Source organism: Lepus europaeus, chromosome 4 (genome assembly GCF_033115175.1).
Source record: "Lepus europaeus isolate LE1 chromosome 4, mLepTim1.pri, whole genome shotgun sequence".
Taxonomy (NCBI): Eukaryota; Metazoa; Chordata; class Mammalia; order Lagomorpha; family Leporidae; genus Lepus; species Lepus europaeus.
This window is the reverse complement of record NC_084830.1, coordinates 85,705,314-85,729,750: the sequence shown is the minus strand read 5'-3', so window position 1 is coordinate 85,729,750 and position 24,437 is coordinate 85,705,314. Positions and strand designations below refer to the sequence as shown.

The 24,437-nt window shown below is 44.3% G+C and overlaps 1 protein-coding gene across 3 annotated transcripts in view; it reads left to right on the top strand.

The window, feature by feature from the left end:
- FAM110B (family with sequence similarity 110 member B) overlaps nucleotides 1-24,437 on the top strand; it is a 175,185-nt gene that overhangs the window by 38,999 nt on the left and 111,749 nt on the right. For all 3 annotated transcript variants that reach the window (XM_062188475.1, XM_062188472.1, XM_062188474.1), the window contains one exon: nucleotides 1,473-1,568. The gene's annotated coding sequence lies outside the window, so the exon portion shown is untranslated. The remainder of the gene's footprint in view (nucleotides 1-1,472; nucleotides 1,569-24,437) is intronic.

Genomic DNA, 24,437 nt, shown 5'->3' with positions numbered 1-24,437 from the left:
AGGCTTCAAATATTCATGGAAAATTTGTATTATGAGAAAGCTATGAATAGACATCATAATTTTTCACACCAAAGTAAACTTCATTTACACTAAATTTCTGTGAACTTTTAAAAGTACCCTTGTACTCTGTCTTAGCAGTTGAATAAAAAATGTTAAATTTAGGTACTAAAGCAACCAGAGCCATGGAATTGAGTTTCTATTTCAATCTAATACTAATTTTTATTTTGTATTCTGGTTGAGCCCCTTAGGCTCGCGATGGACAGGAGAAGGTAGATTGTTTGGAAAGTTTGAAAGGTGAAAGTGGGATGTATCAGTCTTAGTTGTTATTTAAGTAGACATTTTGAGGGTTTTTTTTTTTTTTTTGAAGCTGTAAGAAAATATAGGTCATGATTTTGCAGCCTTACTCATAAACATTTAGCATGTTGTTCGTTACACATCACTCCAGAAAGATGATGCTGGTTAGGAATCGGACCCAAATCTGAATGAATGGTCCTTAGCTGTCATCTCTTGGGATCTCAAGTGCTTCCTTGAAATGTTTTACTATTGGTTACTCCCATAACCATGCAAAATACACAGTGAATCTCATAAAGAGGGTATCTGCTGCACTCAGCACGATTTTCTTCCCCATCTGCCGGCTCCTGCTTCCAAGTAAACAAAGATGCACTGATGGCATCAGTGACGAAAGCAGATGCCAGAGGAGAAGCCGGGTATAATTTCCACCGCAGTGTTTTCTCTTGAGTTACCAGATGTCTGGAGAACAATCACTTTCATGATTCATCCAAGTATCTCCAAGTACAGTCAAAGTGGTCATCAGTCCCAGGGCCCTGCACAGGCATTGCTCCTCCAAGGGCCTCAGTTGCTCCCTTTGAAACTTGGGATCACATTGTTGCTGAGCCCAGGCAAGTGCCTGGGTAAATGGTCAGTTTTTTCCTTCCTGAAAATGATATATTGTATACTCCAAACTTGACTGCCTTAGACTGCAAGGTCTGTCCCAGGAAGCAGCTCCCAGACACCGAGGAATGTATCCTTGCTTGTGGGTTCACATCCAAACTGCTTCTGGCAGACAGCACAAGAAAAGTTACCTTGTAATATTTTCCTTCCTTGCAAACTACCAGTTCCCAGGTCGGGTCTAAGATCTGATGCCTTTCCTGGTTTGAGAGGAGGATCCCTCACTTCCTGCAGGTGCTGTGAGCTGGAAGGATGGAGGAGTGATGACAACCATTGCAAGCCTGGGCTCCCCCAGGCTAATGACCATGCACTGGCTCTCATTTGGTTTCCTCTCCATTAAACACACAAACAAAGCCTACCTCATACCCCATTGTTTGTTTTCTTCTGAAACCGGTTTAAAGTTTGTTAGGGCAGCTAAATTAGAAAAAGGCTTGGAATCCAACTTTTCTCTAGATTATTAGGAAGCTGTCTCTATCATACAGTTTCCCTAGTCTAATTTTTAACCTGTGTTCTTTTCCTTTTAGAAATCCTAAAATTGGAGGTCCAGAACGTTGCTCCTTTTTGTGAGTCTTGAACTGGCAGCTGTCAGGACCCTGTAGGACCTCAAAGGGAAATAAAAGGTAATTCGATTCAAAATGGTTGAATGTATGTCTGTGTGATCATAGGGTAAATGTAACCCTTCCTAGGCTACACAGAAAATCTCAGTATCCCATCCCTTGTGTGTTCCCAACTTTCCCGTTCTTACGTTCCCTCTCTCTGTCCCCCATTTCGTCCCTCCCCTCTTCCTGTCATAAGCTATGTTCATTGGCCAACATTTACGGAGTCTGGCCTTCCCATGCTGGTCACTGCTCTGAGCACCCATGCCTTATCCCTGCATCTCACGCCCTGGCAGGAACCACTTGGCAAAAATGGCTGACAGCTTTGGTGTGTGCTGGGGAAGTTCAGACCCTGCCACTGTGCCCCTAGAGGCTGGACCTGGCACCTGTCCTCACCCTGTCTTCTCTCCATTGGTCCAAAGATGCATGTGCTTTTTTCCCAGCCCTCCCTGAGCTTGCCTGGATGTTTGCTTGCAGTGTTTTTTTTGTTTGTTTGTTTGTTTTTCCCCTGAGAATTCTAAACACTCTGGATATTTAATGGCCACAGCTTGGACTCTTAAAATTCCTCCTGGGATTAAGTAAACTGCATCAGTGTATTTCCCAACTAGTGAATATGTGAACATCCTCACTGGACAGAGCACTGGTAGATTTCTTTTTCCAGTTGCTAACACAATACAAAGATTGCAAGATAATTGAATTTTATGGTTGCATAGCATAGAATGTGACCTTCTTATCAAAGACGAAATATGGGTCAGATTTGGGTGTATATCCCTTTACTGCTTTCCTCTCCACGCCCATACTGATGTTATTAATAAGAGCATTTTGTCTGTAATATGTGCCTTAACCCTGAGTGAAAATATTTGGGGTAAAGACAGTTTCAGCAATTCCACTAAATATTACACCTCATCTTGTTCTCAGGCCTCACTAATCCAGGGCTAAATAGTGACTAGTGTAAACTGGGGACGGCAGGTGCTCCCACGTGCTTGGTTTGCTATGCCGTGTATTTTGTAGTCACTTCGCATTGGAAGGCACTTCCCTCCCATTGCATTAATGGCATGTTGGTCATTGCAGTCTTGTGGCCCAGTCACTCACCGTGAGTGCGCTTGTCTCAGACGCTGGGCAGGAGTGGTGAAGTTTGTGCTCACCAAAAGTCGTGAGCGTCCACTCCAGCCTAGCCCTTTTGCAATCAGCTTCATGCTCCTCCGTGCCCCTGTCTGTCCTCAAACTGAGAATGGTTAGGTTGGCCAGGGGAATGCCAGTGCAGTGGACTTGCTCCTGTTGTGACTGTGTCTCACCATGGCCCTGCCTCCCTGCGGGGGTGAGGAGCACCCCTCACTCCCCAGGCTCACCTACGTTAACCTCCTCATGCTGTTAGACTCAAGCTCCCCAGCCCTTGATTTCCCTCACTGTCCAAAAACACTGCTGTCATGATTCTGGCTGCCCTGCTTCTGCCCCGTTGCTCACGTATTTGCCTGTGTCTGTGTGTTGCCCCTCTGGGGTGGGCCTCTCCCTTAACAGCCTTTGTTACCCCAAGAGTCTGCTATAGTGCACTGTGGGTCACAGTGCTTAAGCACCAGATGACTGCACAGTGGACATTGAACCCTATCCAGACCTGGGCTCCTTATTTCATGATGCCTCATGCTCTGGCCAGTCTGAAGCCCTGCCCTTGGGGTCACGTGTCCAGCGACCATTGAGCTGTGGTGGGAGCTGAGATTTTTTTTATATTGAGCTGTTTCACAGAAACTGCCAGTGTCCACTTGCTTGTGGGTTGGGGAGTGCAGTTCCTGGCCCCCCTTCCTGACTGCTGATGCAGCTCTTCTTGTGGGTGGGGACAAAGGGACAGGCTTAGAGACCCAGGCTCCCTGGCACTGGGGGGTGTTCAGAGGATCTGGTCGGTTCCCTGGGCTGGCCACACGCAGCGTGTACGGCCTTGGGAGTGCTGTTTACTCTCTGTGTCCCAGTCTCTTCATCTGTCATCTCAGGATCATAATCGTGCTCATATCCTCGTGTTGGTGTGAGGATTAGGGGAGCACATGGCCGCAGGGCCTGGCAGGGGGGGACTATTTGATACAAGTTGAGCTTTCCTCATCTGTAAATCTGAAATCCAAAAATACTCCAAAATCCAAAACTTTCTGAGTACCAACCCATGACCACATGTGGCAAATTCTGCACCTGACCTCATGTGATGGGTCATCGTGAAAACACAGGCTCAGTACAATATATAAGGTGCTGTGAATTTCATATTTAGGCTTTGGTTGCATCCCCAAGTTGTCAGTCCTAAGCAGCTCAGACACAAGGTATTCAATTTACTTACTAATTTCATTACTATGATCTTCTGCAGAACAGAGCTATTGTTGTAACACTCAAAGGTGCAGTAGGTGTTGAATGAGGCGGTGTCTATAAAACACATTGGGAGGGCTCAGGGCATTTGCTACAAGTGAGCACTCAGCCATCATAGTAAGACAACAATAGTGTCAGCAAATGTGTTCAGAATGGGATGGATGTTGTGACTTGGAATGCTGGCTAATATCTGACAGTTGTACGGAAGAATAGCTACACATTGTGTAACCTTAACAGTTTATTCAGTCTTTTTTTAAATCTATTTATTTATTTGAAAGAGCTACAGTGAGGCAGAGGCAGAGAGAGAGAGAGAGAGAGAGAGAGAGAGAGAGGTGTCTTCCAACCGATGGTTTGCTCCTCAGATGACTACAACTGCTGGAGCTGAGCCAATCAGAAGCCAAGAACCAGGAGCTTCTTCTGGGTGTAGGGACCCAAGGACTTGGGCCATCTTCTACTGCTTTCCTATGCTGTGGAGCAGCCGGGATTGGAACCGGCGCCTATATGGGATGCTGGCACTGAAAGCTAGCTTTACCCGCTACACCACAGCACTGGCCCCCAGTTTATTAAATCTTTATCTACATTCATGAAGACTTTGGCTGTGATTGGCTGTTGGAGTGAATATGAGCTAAATACCGGGGCCAGTGTTGTGCTGTGGACTAGGCTGCCGCTTGCAATGCCCCATCCCATGTGGGCTGTTGTGCTTCAGGTCTGGGACCACAGTGAATGAAGGCCCAAGTTCTTGGACCTCTGCCACACATGTGGGCCATGTGGGTGGTGTTCCTGGTTCCTGGCTTTGGCCTGGTGCAGCCCTGGCTGTTACAGGCATTTGAGGAGTAAACCAGTAGGTGGAAGATCCGTCACTCTCTCTTTATGTCTCTCTTCCCTTTTCTGCCTTTGCACTGTAAGATAAACAAGCCTTTAATGTTAAATGTTCTGAAATCCTTTAGCTCTCAGCAGTGCCCACTTTGTAAATATAAAGGGCAGTGTATTCTTGTGTTTTTATTAAATTTCAAAACCAATATGAACAGAGATAGGATATTTAACATTGGAATCCATTGAACTACTCGTCTTTGGTCACAACATGCATATGTATGTGTAATATTTTATTGTCTCTTTTGTGGCGTAATGCCTTTTGATGTTCTTATATGTGAAGTATATACTGAAGTGAAAGTTTCTGAAAACCAAGGAGTATAGCTACCTTGCTTCTCTGAATGGTATAGATTAGTGAGATTCCCTGCCTCCACCCCTCTGCCCTGCCACCCCCAACAAACAGGTACACACTCCAGAGGTAACCTTCGATTTCGGCTCTCATTGAGTTAACCTGCTCACCTGACTTTGGCATTGATCTGGCCTGAATATCACTGAAGATCACCACTTAAGCCAGAGTGTATTTTAATATCTGGTTGTGTACACCTCTTCAATCTGTAAGAGTTTGAGTTTTTCTTCTTCGAATACTGAGTGCACTGATCTTTTCAATTAAAGTTTCATTTTCCTGATTGATATCTAATCATCCTCTCCTTGTGTTATTATTTTGCATTGTTTCTTTGAAGGAAAGCGATATCTGATGATATGTTTTGGTTCTTTGACACCGTTAGTGGCACCATGAATGTCTTGGCCAGTTTTTCAGTGGCATTAAGGACATGAATGTTAAACATTTTTCACCAGAGTCTACAGTTTAGGCTGATGAACCTTCTACAAAGCCTGCTTTCTATAGTCAGTGAATGTTGCTGTCATGTACTTGTAAATGCATCGTTTCACCTGCCTTCTCTAAGTGGACATTTTAAAACTTTATTGATTTATCATGTTTCCAGTTTAAGTTGCACACAGTAGTCACAATACTGCAACTGGTAGTGTTCACAGTCTCTTTAAATTTTTTAGTTGCCTCCCTTTTCAGGGAGCACTGTCCCTGGCAGTGTTTGCTGACTTGGCTCCTCAGTTCATTAGAATTGGAAACCGGCCATTGCTTCTCTGCCTTTCTCATTGTTGCCCGGGCCCCCAGGCCTGGGGATCTTGATTTCCCCAGGCTTGCTCCACTCCTGGCAGATAGCATTTCACCTCTGAGGCTGCTCCTCTTTCTTTGCAGTCTGTCAGCTGCACAGATAGGCATCACCAAGGCATGACGTAAGCAGGGACTGTCTGGGGTTGAAATACAGGCTGTATTGGGCCCCGTGAATTCCAGCTTGTTCTGCCTAGTAGCTCACCCAGTTTTTGTTTATTAATCTTCAAAAGGTGCTGCTTGGAGGATGGTGATACCTCCTGAGAAAGCAGGGCCTCCTGCCCTCGCTGACAAATGACTGACGACACATACATGCCTCGGAGCCTCTTTTTGCTTAAATATTAAATCTCAGGTATTACTCACTCTGGATCAGGTGACAAAGCTTCCATCACTCCTCGCCATCAGCTCTGGGACCTTTCTTGATGACTCTTTTACATCGTATTTTGCATATGAAATCATGGAGTATTGAAGGGAGAGTTGTTGCAAATTTAACTCCTTGATTTATTTTTAAGGATTTGTTTATTTATATCTGAAGGTCAGAGTTACAGAGGGAGAGGGAGAGACAGATCTTCCATTTGTTTCTTTCACTCCCCAAGTGGCCATAATGGCCAGGGCTGAGCCAGGCCAAAGGCAGGAGCCAGGAGCTTCTTCAGGTCTCCCATGTGGGTGGCAGGGACCCGAGCACTTGGGCCATCCTCCACTGCCTTCTCAGGCATATTAGCAGGGAACTGGGTTGGGAGTGGAGCAGCTGGGACATGAACCGGCATTCACATGGGATGCTGACAGTGGCTTTACCCACTATGTCACAACGCTGGCCCCACTCCTTGATTTTAACAATGGAGAAAATCCAGATAATGTTCTGATTGCCTTTATGTAACCTACTTTAGAAGAATGCAGTGAAGGTCACTTTTCCTGTATTTATTCTTAATATAGTCATTCTTTGTCCAGTAAAAATATCTACGGAGAGGATAGGCATTTGGTCTAGGGATTCAGGTGCTGCTTGGAGTGTTTGCATCACATATCAATGCCTGGGTTTGAGTGCTGGCTCCACCCGGATCCCAGCGTCCTGCTAATGCATGCTCTGAAAGGCAGCAGATGATTTCCCAAGTGCTTGGCTCCTTGCCATCCACTTGGGAGACCCAAATTGCTTCTCGGCTTTGGCTTGGCCCACCCTCAGCTGTGGGTATCTGGAGAGTGAACCAGTGGTTGGGAGATCTCTGTCTCTCTTTGTCTCTTGACATCCTTAACTTTTAAGCAAATAAAAAGCAAATAAATACAATTAGATAATATACTTGAGAAAAGTAACAGGTGCACCAAATCATACCAAGGTGGTGAGCCCCATGCCCGCCTGACTAAAGGCAGAGATTTGCCTCCTTCTGGGCCTGCGGGAGAAGCATTTACCATTCAGGAATTCCCTAAACAGCCCCATGCTTGCGGGTGCTTATTCACTGGCTCCCGTAACAGGTGCATCCACAGTAGCGTGCTGAAAAGACAAAACCCTGGTATTTGAGACACACATAATTGTGTTGGCCAGCATTGCTGTCTGATCCCTGTTTCTATAAATTTAGCACTGGATGGGGCCAAACCAGTTCTTTTTTACAGAAATTCCCTGAGGGAGCTGACGAAAGCCTTATCAGTGTGAGGTATTGGATGCGTCATCTGGGATCAGGTTGGGGCTCCCCTGGCTGGGTGGGCCGTCCCGTGGCCTTGAATCATCCTCACTCTGAGATCCCTCTGTGTCTGAGTCATGTTCACAATGCAAAGCGCTGTCTTAAATCAGCCTGAATTTGACCAGAAGTAAGAGAGTGATTGTGGTGTGTCCAGTGTCCTGGTTGTTTGGCGGAGGCAGGGACAGAGACAACCATGAACCACCTAAGCCTGTGTTCATGGCCAAGATCTTTGTTTCCAGCTCATTTCCTTTCCTTTTCTGCCAAACTTGTCACCATCCATGCATCCATGTAGGAAAAGTAGCATCAATGTAAGATCCCACTGGATTTACTTGATCTTGAAATTTCATTCACTGGTACTCTATTCACAATTAAAAAAAAACAAAACAGTCATTAAGAAGTGATTTATGTTTTGTAGGCCATGTTAGGTACCAGGCCTGTCTGTTGGTAGCTAGCAGAGCTGGAAACTCAGAGCTCAGTCTCTGTCCTTCCTCCTGATGGTGGTTCAAGTTCAAGTTGCCTAGAGCAAGGTCAGCCTCCTCCTTTGAAGGTTGTGGTTTTTTTTTTGTTTTTTGTTTTTTTTTGTTTGTTTGTTTTGTTTTATTTTTGACAGGCAGAGTGGACAGTGAGAGAGAGAGACAGAGAGAAAGGTCTTCCTTTGCTGTTGGTTCACCCTCCAATGGCCGCCGCGGTAGCGCGCTGCGGCCGGCGCACCGCGCTGTTCCGATGGCAGGAGCCAGGTGCTTCTCCTGGTCTCCCATGGGGTGCAGAGCCCAAGGACTTGGGCCATCCTCCACTGCACTCCCTGGCCACAGCAGAGAGCTGGCCTGGAAGAGGGGCAACCGGGACAGGATCAGTGCCCCGACCGGGACTAGAACCCGGTGTGCCGGCGCTGCAAGGCGGAGGATTAGCCTGTTGAGCCACGGCGCCGGCCTGAAGGTTGTGTTTTGCCTGCACACAACTCTGTTCTTTTTGGGTGAACCTCTCCATTTTTTTCTTTCCTACAAAATACTTCCCTTTCTGTACTCTTGACTTGAACTCAGCTTGTCCCAGAATTCCTCTAAATTCTGTAGCAATTCATTTATTAAACATATGGCTGGCAGAAGCAGTTTGCTTTTTGTTTTAAAGGCATCTCATTTTATGTGTGAAACATCCGCATTAAGGAAAGCTCATGTCAGGGGCCTCTTGAGCACCTGACATTGTGTGGATGGTGGTTGGTATCCCAGAGATGCATCGTGGCTCCCAGCCCGTTTTTTGTCACTGTCACAGTCACACCTAGAGCTCAGATACTTCTGAGTGGTCTCCCCCAGATAGTCCTGGAGGAAGGGACTCAAACCTTTGTAGCCCTGGCCCCCAAACCACTTAGGAAGACTGTTTGCATTGGAAAACAGAAGCATTCACATTTTAGGGAATAACACTTACTTCTATATAATTTTAAGTATGTGCTTTGCTTTTTTGCTAGTATTTGCATTATGAGCCTTACAACTGTAGTTAAGTGGCAGGAATTTTGCCTGGTGGTTAAGATGCTGGTTAAGACACTCATGTCCCTTAAAAGGAGTGCCTGGGTGCAGTACCTGCTCAAGCTACCTTCTTGCTGATCAGACCCTGGGCAGCACTGCTATTGACTCAACTGACTGGGTTCCTGCCACCTGTGTAGGAGACCTGGGTTGAGTTCCTGGCTCTTGGCTTCTGCCCCAGCCAGGGTCTGTTATAGGCATTTGGGGAGTGAACCAGTGAACAGGTGCACTCTCATTATGTGTTTCTCTCTTTCTATCTAACAAACAAACATTTTAAAAACTGTATTTAATTTGAAAATTGAGAGAGTTTCATTAAGATCAAGGGAGGTGAATTATAACAAGCAGAGCAATGGTTTTCTTAAACTCAGTTTTTCATGAGGCCGTGAATGTCTACTTAGAAAATTTTCCATTTCAGCAGCATGTTGGTATATGATGCTTTATTGCTAAAATAAATTATAATTAGGAATGCATGTGCTTTTAAGCAAAGATTTATAAACAGGAAAAAGGTTAATTGCTAGACACACCTCAGAGTGAGCGTTAAGTCAAAGTGTTCTTCCCAGCAAGAGCTAGGACCTCCCTTTACTCTAAAACAGGATGATGCTCTCACCCTTACCCCAGGCTGTTCTTTCCCATTTGAACATTCTCTCATGACTGTGTGTCATTAATGAGTGGTGATTCTATCAGCATGTTAGCAGGAGTCCTTTCATGATGCTGTGTCGCCCTCTCACAGCGGGAGTTCACTCCTGTGTAGCTTCTGCCTACTTGGGGTGAACAACAGTCACAGAAACACAGGTTGAGGGAGTCTTGTTGCCAGGTGGGGAAGACAATGAGGACATTACCCTAGGTGATGAAATTCACCCACCCTGGGGCTCACCAGCTGTCACCCACCTGTGACATTGATGTTTTGTGCCTCACTAATTGGTGAGAAAAGATCTGGGGTCAACGGCAGTTCCTGGTGTTAACCATCTGGTAAGTTAAGTCTTTCCCTAAATTAGTGCCTTTGTCTCCACTTTCTCAATTTCAGCTGTAGGCCTTGGTAGTGCCCTAGTGACCTGAATTCCACGCAGTTGACAGACAGCTGACTTGTACTGTTAGCCAAGAGGCAGCACTAAGAATTAAAATGATTCCCTCATACTCTGGCTTTCTGGTATTAAGCAGGGTCTAGCTCCATTCTTAGCAGACTGTGGTCTCGGGGACACTGTGTAAACTCTGCAGGCCTCAGTTTCCTCTTGTTCAGCGTAAGAGGAAGGTTAAAATAGGCTCTGATTTCTGTTTCCATAAGACGTACAGGTTTTGATTTGACTATTATAAGCAGGCAGTGAGTTAGAACGTGGAATGCTATTGCACCAAAAGCTGCTCTTTCTTTTTCAGATATCATACACTCAATCCAGTGAATTGCACTAATTGCATTTATGATGAAGACTTGCCAAAATCACAGATGTTAATTAATTTAAAAATAGCGCACATGCATTTTTATTAAGCTGTTGAGATACAGAGTTTGGGCACTTCCTCCTGATTTTCTGGCGCGATCCAATGGTGATGAGGGCTGGGTGCAGTGTCAGCATCAGCCAGAGATGATGCTGTGGGACCCCCGTTGGTGCTTGAGCTGCGTTTTACCCAGGTCAACAAAGCATGCCTCCTCCTGGTTTGTGTAGATGTCTAGTTTACCTGGATTTTTTTGCAGTAAGGATTTTAATTGTGCACAGTGGAATCCCCCTGTTCTTAAGAGAGGTGATCAGTGGTAGAGAGGAACTTGGGCCAGATCCTATGTGCCCCATTGTGGATAGGATTGCACTTTGTCTAGTCCATGAGATGCAAGTGTGAGTGTCGCTTGACCTGTTGCCTGTATTTAATTTTCTTTACGAAAACATGCTTCCCGTGTGCCTGCGTCTGGTTCGGTTTCTCACTATCTAAAATATCATTAATCAGCATCAAAACGGGTTATCATCTCCTGGCATCGTATATGAGAATTGAAGTAGATAAGAAGCGTCTGCTAGCCAACCTGTTAGCACTTACTCTGATTTCTAGTTGTTGCACTAGATTCTGTGGAAGTAACCAGCTCCCTCCAGCCTGGGAAACTTCGCATCTTCATGGACACAGCCTCCTCGCCCAGGCCACCAGGACCGGACACTGTTTGCACTGCATTGACTGAGCTGCTGGTCTGAGGGAGGAGGGTGGCACACCAGGGATTGAACTGATATTTAGAGAGCATGAATGAAAGCAGCAGTCATCTCACCAAGACATTGCCCAGGGGCCTCTGCAAGAGCCTTGGGTCGGTTACTGTCTTGCGGGATTGAAGACTTCTTGGCAGTGTTTATGTAAAGAGGAGTTGCTTGTCTATGGGGCATGTCCCTCCCCAAGAGGAGTGGTGGCCAGTAAGGGTGCCTGTCCATGTGCAGCAGCAGTGGTGCGTGGGCCCAGGTGTGCTGTGAGGAAGGCTGTATCAGGAATTGGGGTGCTCAGAGGTGTGGGAGTTTGCTTTCCACCCTAACTACACTTGTGCTCCCCTTGTCCTTGGGGTATATGGTCTAAGACTCCAGTGGGTGCCAGAAATTGAAGCTAATGCTAAGCCCTATGTATGTGTTTTCCTATATGCATACCTATGATAAAGTTGAATTTATAAATTAGGCACCGTACGAGAATAATAAAAGCAATAATAGAACAGTTATAATAATATTCCATGATAAAAGTTAAGTGAATGTGCTTTCTCTTTCTGAGTGGAATGCAATTTAAAACTTATGAATTGCCTACTTCTGGAATTTTCCATTGAATATTTTTGGACCATGGTTGACCGTGGGTAACTCAAACCACAGAGACAGCAGAACTACTGTATTAACTTGAGCCAGGAAGCTGAAATGTGGAACAATGTGGTCTCATGAAAACCTTCCTCCACATCGGGAGCTTTCACTTCCGGTGTTGGAATAAATCACTGACCAGTTAGGAAACCCATGAGAAGTTCCTTCATCTCTCTGCTTTGGCTTTCTTACCCAGTAATGCTAACACTAAATCTGACTACTTGGCTCCCCAGGCACTGTTCTGGCTGTTTCTTGTGCCATGTAATCCTCTTCACAGCTCTGATTTAAATTCTTCTGCTAACCCATTTTACAGATGAAGCAAGTGAGGCGTACAGAGGGAAAACAGCTTGCCTTGGGTTCTAGAGATTATGGCGAGCTCGAGGATGTGAACGCAGTGAGACTGGTGGAGGACTTCTGTTCTCTCAGCTGCCGTGTTCTGCTGTCTCTCCAGAAAATCAGCGTGTAGTGCCTGATTCCTTTGCATTTGGTTTGATTGTACGAGTAGACATAGACCCTTTTGTGGGAGAAACTTAAACCAGTGAATATTAGCACTGTTTCAGTGGTGCTTACTTGTGTTTTGGGGGCTTCCATAGAACACATTGACTATGCAGCAGCTCCGTGGGTTCATAGCTACACACTTGCACTTCTCAGAGATCCCAGATACAGTAGACAGGTGAATTACATGCAGTCCTGGAAGGCCACTCAACATCAACAACTATGGTCATGACATCCATAATCGTACAGTGTATAGCTGTCTGTGAATCCCCTCATCAGCTGAGAGCCTTCTTCACACAATTTTCCTGAACATGTGAGAAACTGATACTTTTTTTAAAGATTTATTTATTTTTAAAGATTTCATTTACTTTATTTGAGAGATAAAGTTATAGACAGTGAGAAGGAGAGACAGAGAGATAGGTCTTCCCTCCATTGGTTCATTCCCTAAATGGCTGCAACGGCTGGAGCTGCGCCAATCCAAAGCCAGGAGCCAGGCACTTCTTCCCTGTCTCCTACATGGGTGCAGGGGCCCAAAGATTTGGGCCATCTTCTACTGCTTTCCCAGGCCATAGCAGAGAGCTGGATTGGAAGTGGAGCAGCCAGGGCTTGGCACTCATATGGGATGCGGGCACCACAGGTGGAGGATTAACCTACTGCACCACAGCACCGGCCCCAAGATTTATTTATTTATTTGAAAGGCAGAGTTACAGAGAGGCAGAGGCAGAGAGAGAGAGATACACGTCCTCCATCCGCTGGTTCACTCCCCAAATGGCCGCTATGGCCAGAGCTTGGCTGATCCAAAGCCAGGAGCTTGGAGCCTCCCATACTGGTGCAGGGGTCCAGAGACTTGGGTCATCTTCCACTGTTTTCCCAGACCACAGCAGAGAGCTTGATAGGAAATGGAGTAGCCAGGACTCAAACCTGTCCCCATATGGGATGCCAACACCGCAGGTGGCGGCCCCACCCGCCAGGCCACAGCACTGGCCCCAAAGCTACTATCTGGTTAAAGTGCATGTGCATCGAAGCTACTATCTGGTTAAAATGTATGAATGAAAAAGTGAGTATACTATTTTAAGAGTAAATTTCTAGATGTTAAAGTGTCCATACAAAGGCAGCAAACTACCAAGTGAAGAAAGAAGCTATTAAGTTCACAACAGAATGATCAAAATAAGCACCCGTGCTAATTTCTAATTTAGATGGACGTGTGCGTCAGATTGTGGATGTTACATTTAACAGAATAATCAACCTGGCAATTTTGCAAGCTGTAGACTCACCTGATAGAATTACAAATGGAAAGCTAATTTGAGGTTTTTCAGCTATCATTCAGGTTCAGAAGAACAAGACTCCCACATATCAGAATTTAGGGTTCCACAGATATTCTTTAATGAAGTACCAGATGTAGTTAAAGGCAGGCCTTGGCAACTCTCATGAGACAAGGGCAGAATATTTTGTGAATGAATTGAAACAGAGCCTTGAATCTGTTGTATCAGACGTGTTTAGCATTAACCAGGATCTATAGCATTTACTCTACTTAGTTTTTGGAAATAGTGAGTTAACTGGCTACAATAAAAAGCTCTCTTTGGAAGCAGCTTTAATTAGTTAAAAGGCAAGGCTTAATAGTCTGCTAAAGAGTTATTTTAAAAACTAGTGAAGTGAAATTAATTGTAATCTGCCAGTAGTGGGTGCGGTGTATATCTTGCAATTAAGATGGTTATTGCTACATTTATTAAGGAAGGAGGTCGTAGCATTTGACCTAAAATGTGTGGCACACAGGAATTCCCTTCTCTTAACTGCTCAAAGCAAGGCTGTGGATGCCAGCAGGAACCAGGACTGCACAGCAGGGAGTCAACAGCCTGTTGTTTCCCTGACAGCATAATCACACTCTCCCTTTCTTCTCTCTTTTGAAATTTTTATTTATTTTCATTTTATTCTAAAGGCAGAGAGAGAGAGAGAGAGAGAACATTTTGCATTTACTGATTCATTCTCCCCAGATCCCCACAACAGCCAGGCTGAAGCTGGAAATCTGTCTGGGTCTCCCACATGAGCAGGGACCCAATCACTGCCTTCCAGGGTGTGCATCAGCAAGAGCGCTGGATCGGAAATGGAGTAGCCAGCACTTGACACAGGTAGTCAATCATGGCATATGGGCATCCCAAGTAGCAACTTGATCACAGAGCCAAATGCCTGCCCCTCTTGGGTTCTCTTGTTTAGTAAGCTAACTAGGAGAAACTGAAGCGTCTTGAGGGCAGGGAATTCTGCCTGTTGATTGACTGCTCTAACTCCAGGGCCTGAAATAGTTGGGAAATGCATGAATCAAGCGGTTTACTGATCTGAGTCTTCGTTTGTTGACATCATGAGGCATAGGTCTTACCTGTTTCCAGAACAGCTTACATTCATAAGTGATCCCTTTTAAAAATTGTTACTCATTTGGGAGATAGAGCATGAGGAAGAATGCCCATTGGTTATTTCATTGCCAGATGCGGCATGGGCCATGGTTGGATGAAGACTGAAGCTCGAAACTCAATCCAAGTCTCCCATGTTGGTGGTAGTAGCCAGTTACTTGAGCCAGCACTGCAGCTTCCCTGAATGCATGTTAACAAGGAGCTGGATGTGGGAGCCAGAGGCAGTTTTAGAACCCAGACTTTCTGATATGGGATGTGGAAGCACCTACTGGCAGCTTCACTGATACACCAAGTGCTTGTCCCCGTGATGCCTTTTAAAGAATCTGACCCATTTTTATGCTGTGCCTTGAGGCCGCGGAGCCCTGGAATTCCGTCTGACAGCCATTCCCATTAGTGAATTACAGCAATTTAGATTTTATCGAATGATTGAAAATTAGGAGCCACTCTAGTATGGAGTGCACACCTAGGAGTGTTTTTTTCTTGAGGGACTATGTCAAGATTGTAAGGCACAAGGCAGGCATTCCTCCAAAGAGAATATTTAGTGCAGTTGGATTGCTACAACAAAATACCTTTGACTGTGTAATTTATAAATAGCAGAAATTTGTTGCTCATAGTTCTGGAGACTGGGAACTCTAAGATCAAGGCACCAGCGGGCTTAGCATTTGGCTCGTTCCTGATAGATGGCTCCTTCTGTGTGTCCTTCAGGGGGAGGGAGGCGGCTGGGGCTGCTGTTGCAAGGCACTGATTTCTTTTCTTTTAACTTTTATTTAATAAATATAAATTTCCAAAGTACAGCTCTTGGATTACAGTGGCTTTTTCCCCCCATAACTTCTCTCCCACCCACAACCCTCCCATCTCCCGCTCCCTCTCCCCTTCCATTCACATCAAGATTCATTTTCAATTATCTTTATATACAGAAGATCAATTTAGTATATATTAAGTAAAGATTTCAATAGTTTGCACCCACACAGAAACACAAAGTGTAAAGTACTGTTTGAGTACTAGTCATAGCATTAATTCACATTGTACAACACGTTAAGGACAGAGATCCTACATGAGGAGTAAGTACACAGTGACTCCTGTTGTTGATTTAACAAATTGACACTCTTGTTTATGGTGTCAGTAATCACCCTAGGCTCTTGTCATGAGTTTCCAAGGCTATGGAAGCCTCTTGAGTTCTCCAACTCCGATCTTATTTAGAAAGGTCATAGTCAAAGTGGAAGTTCTCTACTCCATTCAGAGAAAGGTAGGTACCTCCTTTTTGATGGCCCCGTTCTTTCTACTGGGATCTCACTCACAGAGATCTTTCATTTAGGTCTTTTTTTTTTTCCAGAGTGTCTTGGCTTTCCATGCCTAAAATACTCTCATGGGCTCTTGAGCCAGATCCGAATGCCTTGAGGGCTGATTCTGAGGCCAGAGTGCTGTTTAGGACATCTGCCATTCTATGAGTCTGCTTTGTATCCTGCTTCCCATGTTGGATTGTTCTCTCCTTTTTAATTCTTTCAGTTAGTATTAGCAGACACTAGTCTTGTTTTTGTGATCCCTTTGACTCTTAATTCTTTCATTATGATCAATTGTGAATTGAAACTGATCACTTTGACTAGTGAGATGGCATTGATACATGCCACCTTGATGGGATTGAATTGGAATCCCCTGGCACGTTTCTAACTACCATTTGGGGCAAGTCCAATTGAGCATGTCCCAAACTTTACATCTCCTCCCTCTCTTATTCCCACTCTTATATTTAACAGGCACTGCTTTCTTATGATCAGGGACCTCATCATTTCCCACAGATCTCACATACTACCACCTTGGGTATTGGCTTTCAACATAGGAATTTTCTGGGGATGTCAGCATTCTGACAGTAGCAGAGAATGTTTCCTCCTTTCAGCTAAAACATTATCATAAAGCAGAAAAATGTGATATTCATTGAACATTGCTAGCCACGGGAGCATTTTCAAATTAGGTGTAATTGAATTTCTGTGTTTCATGCAATTAAATTGTCAAAACCAGCTCATACTGCATGAAGGTACTTCAAAAAGTTCATGGAAAAGGGAATGAAAACATGTTTAATTTAGTCCAAAAATGTTTGAAATCATGTATATGAGGATTCTTCAAAAAGTGAATGAAAACTGCATGTTCGAAAAAACTATACATGAGTTTCAGAAGTTTTTGTATCAAAATAAACTTACTTTATATTCAGTTTTTCTGTGAATCTTTAGACATAACCTTGTATGTTAATACACAACTATAGTTATAAAATAAAAAATCCTAATATTAGCAAAAAATCTTAACATCATTTTTTTAGGATTTCTAGATTCTTAAATCTTCTGTATACTTTGTGGTCATTCTGAGGAGTACCCATTTCAGAGGTGAGGACATTGAGGCACAGAGGCATTAACTGAGATGTAAACTCGAGATTCAGATTCTGTGTATTAAGTCCATTCAACTATACTGTGTACACCAAGAATCTTTCTTAGGTACAATGTAGTCAACCATTAACAAACATGAGATAATCAGAAAGTCTTAGTAACACACGCGCAAACTGCTGTAGTAACACACATACACACAGATTGGATCTTTCGAAAGGTATTGCTTTGTGTTTCAGTGGGCTAAGCAAATTGCTTGCCACATCAACCATCCTGTATGACTACAGTTTGAGTCCTGGCTGTTCCATGTCTAATCCAGCTCCATACCAGTGCACCTGGGAAAACAGCAGATGATTTCTCAAGCTCTTGGGTCCTTGCCACCCATGGGGGAGACTCAATGGAGTTCTATGTCCCTGACTTCTGTCTGGCCTAGCCTTCCTTGGTTGTTGCAAACCAGTGAAGGAAAGATCTCTGTGTCTGTCTTTGTCACTCTGCCTTTCAAATAAGTAAAAAAATCTTTTAAAAATGAATGGAAAATGCTTTTTATGAACAAACTGTGAATGGCGTTGTGGCATAGCAGGTTAAGCTACTACTGCAATGCTGGCTCCACATACTGGTGCCAATCCCAGTCCTGGCTGCTCCGCTTCCAATCCGGCTCTCTGCTAAAGTGGCTGGGAAAACAGTGGAAGATGCCACAAGTGCTTGCCTGTACCCATGGGAGATCTGGATGGAATTCCAGACTCATGGCTTTGGCTTGGGCCTAGCCCCAACTATTGCAGCCATTTGAGAAGTGAACCAGCAGATGATTCTGACTCTGTTATCTCCCTTCTCTGTAACTCTGCCTTTCAAAAAAAAAATCTTAGGGAAAAAAAAAAAAAACTGCACGAATTTCAAACATTCTTACAACAAAACAAATAGCTAATTCCGCTATCTCTGAACTTTTTGTAGGACCTGTGTGTGTGAGTATGTGCATAGAATTTCCCCTTTGCTAGTTAAACTTTGAGGTCTCAGAGTGGTGATACAAAGAAGGAAAGGTATTTTTATATCTTACTATGGGAGAGGAGCATTTCATAAGTCTTCAATTTGTATCACTGGCTTAACTCACTTTTTAAAGACGTCATCAGTGACAAACCAGGCAGACATTCGGGGCCATTTTTAAATACTACAACAACCTAATTAGGTTGAAAGTGAAAACTCAGTATCTTTTACACACATGACGACAATAGGAGAATGTGATACTGGGCATTTTTGTTTCTGTTTTGGAGCTGTGACATTTTGCAGGAGTTGAAATGAGAAAATAATTCTTACTGGGCTGGCACCATGGCTCACTTGCTTAATCCTCTGCCTGTGGCACCGGCATCCCATATGGGCACCGGGTTCTAGTCCCGGTTGCTCCTCTTCCAGTCCAGCTCTCTGCTGTGGCCCAAGAGGGCAGTGGAGGATGTCCCAAGTGCTTGGTTCCTGCACCTGCATGGGAGATCAGGAAGAAGCATCTGGCTCTTGGCTTCAGATCAGTGCAGCGCCGACTGTAGCGGCCATTTGGGGAGTGAACCAACGGAAGGAAACCTTTCTCTCTGTCTCTCTCTCTCTCACTGTCTATAACTCTACTGGTCAAATAAAAAAAAAAAGAAAATAATTCTTACAACCTAGGCAAGGAGTGCTATCGTGTGTTTAGGGTTATTAATATTAATTAAATATGAATATTAATGCCTGAAGCTTTGGCTCTGTAGTCTGTGTTTAGAGAGGGTATGTGTAGTGAGTTTGGGTATGATGTGGTGTTTTCAAAAACGGAAGCTGTATGAAGGCCATGCCTGGACTTCACCATTTTTGTTTTCTGCACAAGTTCCAGGGTAAAAAGAAACATGATGATCTCTTCCTGTTCATCTCATATCCCTCAGTGGTCTCCTTGGAGGACAGTGGGTCTGGGCTGTGGTTTCAGGCACTGTAGCCCAGCAGCTCACCAGAGGCACCATGGACCTCACTGGATGCATTATAATTAATCATCTCCTTTTTCCTTCTCTGTCTGCTCCACTCCTTCTTTTTTTCCACTTATGCAAATCAATTGTGGTTGTCAGTAAACATTTGAAGAGGTAATTTCCTATCCAGTAATAGAGGAACCCTGTGCTTGCACAGTTTGTACTTGTTTTTATAAATAACTGATCTCTTGTAAAATTTGAGAGCTTTTTCTGGGCCATTGAATGTGCATAAAAAAAACCCCCAAGATTAAAAATAGCTCCTTTATGTTGGAGTTAGTGTGCTTGGTGACCGATTTCAAAACTTATGAAAAAAAAATTTTGTCAAAGAAGGACTTCATTTAAACTTAAGATTCTTTGTTTTAGCTCCCTTTCAACCTCTCCAGAACAGTTACTGGCACAAAAGCTTCATGATCCACATTCCTTAGGTTCTGTGTGTGCTGAGGAAATTCAGTGTTGATTCTAAATACTTACTAAGTTACCCTTCAGCCTTGCGTGAAACTCCAGGGTACTTGGGCAAACTTCAGCCTTTGCAAAAAGTAAGGCAGCCACGAATCAGTTAGCCAACTGGCTTTTGCAGTGGCTTTCTTGCACTTTGAAGTATCTTCAAATTTTCCAGAGCATCTACAAACGTTCAGGAAAATTATCTCTGCCTATTGTGAGAATGAAAATAGAACCACTGACGACTCCCATAGTGCCAGTTTTGAGAGGCTATTTTGGTGCTGCAGAATGTTTTTTGTTTACGAGGAATATTAACCTAGATCTCACCATTGCAGTACTTGGAATTCCTTACCCTGTTGATCCCTGACACTCGTGCCCACAGAGGGCTATTCCATTACTGGGGAGGGGTGTCCGTCCCACCTCCCCTCCTCATAGGGCCTGCATGGTACAAGTTCTGCCCTCTTCTCTCCATAACCCTTGCCCTCCCTTCCCCTCTACCCTTGCTTCCTTTTCAAGTGTAATAATACATAACATAAAATGTACCATCATAACAATTTCCCAGGACTTCAAAAAATTTGTGGAAGATGGAATTAAAAACTTTATTTTTGTGCAAAAAAATTGGAAACCCATGCATTTTTTTCATAATATGCATTTTCCAATACTTTATTGAAACCCTTTGTAGATGTGATTTCTAATTCTAATCAAATAGACTTACCTTCTTTTTAAATTTGAGAGGCAGAGAGAAAGCTCTCATCTGTTGGCTTACTCCCCAAATGCTCACAATGTTTGGCGCTGGGCTAGGGCCAGAACCGGGAGCTAGAAACTCAATCCAGATCCATCATGTGGGTGGCAGGGACCCAACTACTTGAGCCATCACCACTCTCTGCCAAGGTGTACATTAGCAGAAAGCTAGAATTGGAAACTAGAGCCAGGGACTGAATCCAAGCACTCTGCTATGGGATATGGGCCTCTAAACTGATGTCGTAACTGCAGGACCAAACAGCCATTCCAAACTTACATCTTCTAATTGCATCTTTCCACGGACTTTTTCAGGTACCCTCAAAATTGTCAATATATGTTTATTTCACTTTTACAGTATTGCTTTTTTATGTGATAATTAGCCACATCTCTGTGGCTGATACAAAACTGAAAGCAGCCTTATGAAGAACCAGAGCTCATCCTTCCAAAAAGTAAATGCCAAATAAGACATGGAATATCGTGAGACAGTTTCTCATTTATAACCATCATAGTAAAATAATGAGAGTGAAGGTTTTCATTTCTTGGGGTCAGTGTTGAGCTTGCAGGGAGCTAAACTGCTGCCTGCAACACCATCAGCGCAAACTGGAGTGCTGATTCAAATCCCTGCTGCTCCACTTCTGATCCACCTCCCTGCTAACGTGCTGGGAAGACACTGGATGATGTCCCACATGGGCCCCTGCCACATACGTGAGATTCCCTGGGTAGTGAGCCTGGCTCCTGGCTTAGGCTTAGACCAATCCCAGCCACTCTGACCATTTGGGGAATGAACCAGTGGATAAAGATCCTTTTCTGTCTCTCTTTGTCTCTCTCTCTTTCAAAAAAAAATATAGATCTTTAAAAAAGAAAAATTTTCATTTTTTTTCCTGCAAGCCTAGAGGACTAACATGAAAGATATTGGGTGTGTGTGTGTTCCTTAACTCTTAATATTGAGCGTTTTCAACTTTAATTACTCTATCTTTTCCTGAATGTAATTGCCATTTTACATTTGCTCTGTCAGGAATAGAATGTTCAACATGATTGTTTTAGATCCAGAGCTCTCATATACTGTACTCTGTGGAAAGTCAGCTTAGTTGTAATACGACTTTCTATTTGGAGAATTTTAGAAGTTAGTGAGTAAAACAGTTGTTCCCTTTGCATGGATGGGCAGAATTTCATGGTATTCAGAATGTCATATTAGACATTAGACAAATTTAATTGTATCAGATTAAAAATTTCAACTTTTATATGTATGCCTTTCATATTTAAACATCCTGAAATAGAAATATTTTTTGAAAATACTTATTTATTTGACCTGAGAGAGAAACAGAGAGAGAGAGAGAATCTCCCAATTTACCTTCCAAATGGCCACAATAGCCAGAGCTGGGCCATGCTGAAGCCAGGAGCCAAAAACTCCATCTGGGTCTCCCACATGGGTGGAAGGGGTCCAAGCCCTTGAGCCGTCATCCACTGCTTCCTAGGCTCATTAGCAGGAAGCTGGACCCAAAGAGGAATAGCTAGGACTTGAGCCAACACTCTGATATGGGATATGTGTGTCCCAAGCAATAGCTCAAACCACTGTGCCACAACACCTGCCCCATTAGAAATATTTCTTGAAAAGATAGCTTTGTTTTTGGTTTTAGTCCTTGGACATAAATGACTGTCACAGCTGTCCTAAATGGGGTCAGCTGTTTCTGTATGAATCAGTGGTCTTGAGTCTGTCCATGCTAGGATGGATGGATGCAGATGGACACTAACTCATTCTTTACCAGTGTAGCATTACACTCCTGTAATCCCTGGGCTACCCTGAGCCTTATATGTTACATATGTTACACTAATAATGTACAAGTAGGGATTGCTTATTGCAATTCCTAGTAGACTTCTCTCTCTCTCAGAGATTTAGTTATGGATTTATTTATTTGATAGGCAGTGTGACAGAGAGAGAGAGAGAGAGAGAGAGAGAGAGAGAGAGAGAGAGAGAGAATCTTCCATTTGCTAGTTCATGCCCCGGATGTCTGCAGCAGGTAAGTCTGGCCCAGTCAGGGCTGAAGCCAGGAGCCAGGGATTCCATCCAGATCTCCCACGTGAGTGGCAGGGGCCCAGGCACTTCGGCCATTTTCTGCTGCCTTCCCAGGATCATTCACAGGGGGCTGGATCAGAAGCAGAATAGCCAGGATGCCCTGATACGGGATGCTGGCAGCACAAGCGGTGTCTTAACCCGCTGCCCCGTGACACTGGCCCCCTGTCTCCTGATACACTGAATGTCTAGACAGCAGGGGCTGAGTCACTAATCTGTGTTTTGTTAGTGCATAGCACAGAGTAGACACAGAGCAGGTGTCTGTACCAGTAAGATTGCTTAAGGAAACAATGAAATGCAGAGTACTTATTTTTAGTCGTTAATGTTTACTCCCAAGGTAAAGCAGTGGCAAAACAGCCTCAACTATTTACCTTTTCTTGTAATAATCTGTGGATGGCATATTTTTATTAACATCCCCTAGAATTATTTCTCAAGTGCTTACAAAGGATTCTGTATCTGTAGTGGAGCGTCAGCTAATATTTTGATGAATAAAAGATGAACATTTTTTTTGATATCTCTCACAGAAACTTAAATAAATTATGTTGTTGATGTTCCTATCATTGATAATAAGATTAATAAAATATCACAGAGGGACTGATCTCCAGGTTAACGTTCCTGAGAAAAGTGGCTCACGTGTGATGATTGTTGAAAGAGTCACTGTCATCAAAGACTGCCGTGTTCTGCTCCCGCCCAGTTTTCAAGGCATCCTAGGACGGACAGACTTCTCGGAGGCGTCCTGTCTCTCTTCCTGGTTCCCTTGTGGATTTTGTGATCTTGCCTGGGAGGACAGTGCTCCGAGGCGCCTTAAGGACAACGCCATTTCTGTGTAACAGGGCGAGGTGTAGAAACATATGTACTTGCACTTGCTGCCTGACACATGTACACGATCAACACCTGTTTCTCAGCCGCCCTTATGTGGGCCTGATGCCCACTGAAGCTCAGCTGGACTTCTTGTTGAGACCTCACAGGGAAGGTGTTGGTCAGTGAGGCCCTGGAGGAAGAACCTGCTCCAAAGCTCATCTGGGTGTTGGCCAGCCCGTGGTCTCTAGGCAGTCAGGATCGGTCTCAGTTTCTCGAATTTTCTAGGAGCTACTTGCAATTCCTTGCCCTTGTAATTATTATTATAAGTGCCCTTGGGGACACTGCAGCCGGCAGCAGGACTTCTTGTCAAATCCCCCTCAGGCTGTAAAGCTCCTGGTTTGCCTAATCACAGAGCATAAAATCCATGATATTTACTGTCCCAAGGATTAAGCAGGACCCCCAGTGAGTGGGAAGTCCTATGGCCATCTTAAAATTCCACCTGCACGGAAACCTCAGTTCAGATGTTCTGGAAATGCTAGGTTTACCTCAGGGTTCCTTTTACTTTAAGATTCTTGGGGGCTGGTATTGTGGTTGTAGCAGGTAAAGTGACTGCCTATGATGCCAGTATCTTCTATGGGCACCGATTCATGTCCTGGCTGCTCCACTTCTGATCCAGCTCCCTGCTAATAGCCTGGGAGCCTGGGAAGAGCAACGGAAGATGGCCCAATTCCTTGGGTTCCTGCCACCCACATAGGAAACACAGATAAAGCTCTTGGCTTCAGCTTGGCCTATGGCTATCTGGAGAGTGAACCAGCAGATAGAAGATATTTTCTCTCTCTCTCTCTCTCTCTCTCTCTCTGTCTCTCTGTCTCTCTGTCTCTCTGTCTGTGTTTTTCCCCCTCTCTTTGTAACTCTGACTTTCACATAAATAAATAAATCTTTAAAAAAGAGATTCTTGGGGATGGTGCTGTGACGCAGTGGATTAAAGCCCTGGCCTGAAGCGCCGGCATCACATATGGGCGCCGGTTCTGGTCCTGGCTGCTCCTCTTCTAATCCAGCTCTCTGCTATGGCCTGGGATAGCAGTAGAAGATGGCCAAGTCCTTGGGCCCCTGCACCCACATGGGAGACCTGGAAGAAGCTCCTGGCTCCTGCCTTCGGATCAGTGCAGCTCCGGCTGTTGCAGCCATCTGGGGACTGAACCAGCAGATGGAAGACCTCTCTCTCTGTCTGTCTCTACCTCTCTGTGTAACTCTAACTTTCAAATAAATAAAATAAATCTTAAAA